Here is a 4,827-nt window from a genome sequence, read left to right as displayed (position 1 = left end):
TTAGTCTGTGAATCTGACGATCAAGGATTCGACTGGGACTTCCTCTTAAGAGAGACTATTCTGAATATCTACCCTCTCTATAGGAAATACGACAGTTGGGTCAGCAATGCACTTCTTTAGCTAAGAGATTTGAAACACTGGGTGCACGATGCTAAGTCTGCAGGTAACACAAGCTCATAAGCTACCTTACCAAAATAACTCAGAATCCTATAAGGACCAACATACCGGGGACTATGCTTCCCCTTCTTACCAAATCTATTTACCCCTTCATAGGAGAGATTTCCAAATACGTATAATCACTAATCATAAATTCAAGATCTCACCTTCTTACATCTGCATAAGATTTCTATCGGCTTTGGGCTATCTTAAGTCTCTCCCTGATCAACTGTACTTTCTCATAAGTAATAAATACCAAGTCAGGTCCCACTACCGCGGCCTCACCTATCTCAAACCAACCAATGGAATGATAGTTGTTATTATACATGAACTCAATCAAAGGTAAATGGTCATCCCAACAGCCCTTAAAGTCAATGACACACACTCTTAACATATCTTTTAAAGTCTGAATGGTCTTTTCTGCTTGACCATCTGTCTGAGGGTAAAAGGATGTACTGAGGTGGACTTGGGTACCAAGACCCTTTTGGAAGGCTTTCCAAAAGTGAGAGGTGAAATACGTACCTCTATCTGAAATTATGGACAACGAGACGCTGTGTAACCTAGCCAACTCTTTGATATAGAGCCTGGCATAGTTCTTGGCTAAATAAAAAGTATGAACTAGTAAGAAATGGGCTGATTTGGTCATCCTATCCACAAATACCCAAATCAAATCATGCTGTCGACGAGTACGAGGCAAACCTGTAACAAAATCCATGTTCACTTTCTTCCACTTCTAAGTGGGAATACTGAACTCCTGCATAGACCTACTAGGCTTCTGATGTTCAATCTTAACCTGCTAATATATTGAACACTTAGCTACAAACTCTGCAATATCTCTGTTCATCCCACTCTACCAATAGATTTCATGTAGATCGTGGTACATTTTTGTGGCCCTTGGATGAATAGAGTAGCATGCACTATGCTCTTCGGCAAGAATTCACTATCTCACATCATCTACACATGGCATACATAGCCTACCTTGGCAACATAACACACCATCTCCTCCTTGGGAGAAAGCCTTTACTTTCTGGTCTCTGGCTGACTCTTTCAGCTTAACTAAACTGGGATCTTTGTCTTGCTTTTCTTTCACCTCAGAAACTAAAGGAGTCTCTGAACTATTCTGCACCCAACCACTTCCCTCAGCCAAATCAACCAAACTGACACCTAGTCTGGTAAGCTGATGAACTTCCTGGACTAACTTCTTCTTACCATCCCCAGTGTGAGCAACACTACATATGGAAAACCTACTGAGGGCATTTGTCACTACATTGGCCTTGCTCAGATGATACAGAATACTTATGTCATAGTCTTTCAACAACGCTAACCACCTTCTCTGGCGCAAGTTTAGGTCTTTCAGCAAAAGTACATACTATAGGATTTTGTGGTCTGTGAATATATCAATATACACCCCATACAAATAGTGCCTCCAAATCATTAAGGCAAACACAACAACTGCTAATTCAAGATCATAGGTGAGATAATTTTTTTCATGGGGCTTAAGCTATCTAGAGGAATAGGCAAAAACTTTACCCCTTTGCATCAAAACACACCTCAAGACAACTCTGGAAGTATCACAATATACAATAAATCCGTCTGAACTGTCGGGCAAAGTCAAAATTGGCGCTGTAGTGAGTCAAGTCTTCAACTCCTAAAAACTCTTCTCACAAGAATCTAACCACTGAAATTTAACTTTCTTCTTAGTCAATCTGTACATGAGGGATGTAATAGATGAAAATCCTTCAACAAACCATCGGTAATAGCCAGCCAAATCTAAAAAACTCCTAATATCTAATGGAGAGATAGGTTTGGGTCAGTTTTTCACTTCTTTGGTATTTTGAGGATCAACTCTAACGCTATCACCGAAAATAATATGACCAACGAAAGCTACTGATCTTAGACAAAACTTGTATTTACTGAATTTGGCAAAAAACTGATGGGCTCTGAGAGTCTGCAATACTATTATGAGATGGTCTGCATAGTTATTTTCACTGTGGGAGTAGACAAGAATATCACCGATGAAGACTATGATGAACATGTCCAAGTACTATTTGAACATTCGATTCATTAAGTCCATGAAAGATGTTGGGCATTGGTAAGACCAAATGACATGACTAGAAATTTAAAGTGACCATACTGGGTTCTGAAAGCTATTTTTGAAATGTCATATTCTCTGAATCTTAGCTGATGCTAGCCGGACATGAGGTCTATCTTAGAAAAGTATCTGGCACCCTAAAGTTGGTCAAACAAGTCACTGATTCTAGGAAGTGGGTACTTATTCTTGACTGTGACTTTATTCAACTAACGGTAGTCTATACATATTCTAAGAGAACCATCTTTATTTCGCACGCATAGACTGGTGCACCACAAGGAGATATGTTGGGCCTGATGAACCCTTTGTTTAAATGTTCCTTCAACTGTTCTTTCAACTCTTTAAGTTTATTTGGAACCATTCTATATGCCAGAATAGAGATGGGCTGAGTATCAGGAATAAGGTCTATTCCAAAGTTAATTTTCATTTTGAGAGAAACACCGGGGAGATCTTTGGGAAACACATCTGGAAATTCACTTACGACTGGAAATAACTCAAGATTAGGAGTCTCGAAACTAGAGTATTTGACTTGCACCAAATAATAGACACACCCCTTGGATATTATTTTTCTCTCTCTAAGGTATGAAATAAGTTGACCCTCAAGTGTTATGGTACTACCCGTCCATTCTAGGACAGGTTTGTTTAGGAACTAAAAATAAACAACTCTGTTTCTACAATCAACTAAGGTATAGAATGAATGGATCCAATCCATGATGAGAATGACATCAAAATCCCTCATCTCTAACTCTACTACGTCTGTTCAAGTAAATTTCTAAGACACCATAATCGGACAATTCCTGTATACCCGTCGGGCTACGATAGACTTACCCACTATGGTAGAGACTGAGAAAGGCTCTGTATGGATTTTGGGACTGACTCCAAAATTGAAATCATATAAGGAGTTACAAAAGACAGAGAAGCTCTAGGATCTAGCAAAGCATAAACATGTAAATGGTAAACTTGTAACATATTAGTGACTGCATTAGGAGAACTTTCCTTATTCTGCCAGGAAAGAAGTGCATAGAGCTTGTTTAGGTGTTGCCCACTGGTGGCACTGGAAGAAGGACCCTACTTAGATGGGCGATTGGGCTGAGCTGAGAGACGATTATGCTGACTCTGTGAACCCACCCGAGGATATTCTCTGATTCTATAACCTAGATTACCACACTCAAAACACACATCCCTTCCAACCCTACAGACACTCCAATGATTTTTACCATACTTCTAATAAAGAGGATTTATTCGGGCATTGTTCACATTACCCTGAGATTTAGAGCCTAGTGCACTATCCTTATTATTATTCCTGAATTTAAGCATCGGAGCACTGGCTGAGGATGGAGCTGGGACTAAAGATTTTAGGTAAAACTGAGGATGATTACCACACTCTGACTTAATCTTAGCAAAACTAAAGCTACATGTTCTATCCCTCTTGTTTTCCCTTTCTTTATCCTTAGTTTTCTATTCCTCAATCTACTGAGCATGGACCATCAACCTAGCCAAGTCCATCTCCTTTATCTACATTGCGGTCCTATATTTCTTGACTACACTATCAGATACACCAGACATGAAATTATTCATATTAGACATGTTATCATGTTGCCCTGCTTTAGATTAATGAACTCTAAAACCTTAGCTTCCCTTAACTCCAACATGAAGAACCTATCTAAAAAGGCAGTAGTAAACTTCTCCTATTCTATAGGCCCTGCATCTGCACCCCTATCTTCCTTCCACTGCTTAATCCATGTATGATCCACATCCTGAAATTGATAGGCAGCTAACTAAACACTCTCGCTAGTGGTTACCACCATAATGTCTGTTACCTTCTGCACCATATCAAGGAATTCCTGTGGGTCCTCTTTAGACATAGACTCTAAAAATGAAGGAGGTTCATTTGGGTGAAGTCCTGATACTCCCAAATTACAACTCTTATTAGAAAGTGTAAGCGATCGCTATCAAATATAGAACCCAACTAGGTTAGGATCGAATCTAACAAGGAATACTGTGCAAACTAAGTGTTATGGTTATTAACAGACTATTGATCAAAGGTTTTGAATTAAAGGGGGTCTTTTAACTAAGTAATTGTATCCAGATGTTTGTGCCAAATAATGTTCCAACTAGTGAAATTTATTGCAAGTATTAATTTAATAAGAGCAGAAAAACTAGATTTATGTTCACCAAGATGTTCAAACAGTCGAGGTTGTGAGTTATCTTAGGTTTCCCAATTTATAACTTCAATTGTAAGAATTGTTAAATTCCAAAGTTTACCCATTTGTTTCTCAACCTAAATGGATAGTTTACCCTTCAATTCTCTTGAACATAAAGAATATATTGGTTCTTCAACTAGTCTCTCATGTGGATTAATCCTATTAAGGCATCAACCCTTAACCCCAAAGGTTAAAGCCTTTGGATTCCATGTAAGCCTCTTATTTTCCCAACATGCACTTTTCTACTCAAACAAGTGATGTTCTTGGGCTCACCCCTCAAGTTTGCAACCAATAAAGGTCGTTAATATGAAAAAGGGTTTATAAAATCTTAATTTAATTGGAAAATTAAGTATTTTCACAACCCCAATGAGCTATTCA

The sequence above is a fragment of the Capsicum annuum genome, chromosome 10 (genome assembly GCF_002878395.1).
Source record: "Capsicum annuum cultivar UCD-10X-F1 chromosome 10, UCD10Xv1.1, whole genome shotgun sequence".
NCBI classification, from domain to species: Eukaryota; Viridiplantae; Streptophyta; class Magnoliopsida; order Solanales; family Solanaceae; genus Capsicum; species Capsicum annuum.
This window is presented reverse-complemented; position numbering follows the sequence as displayed.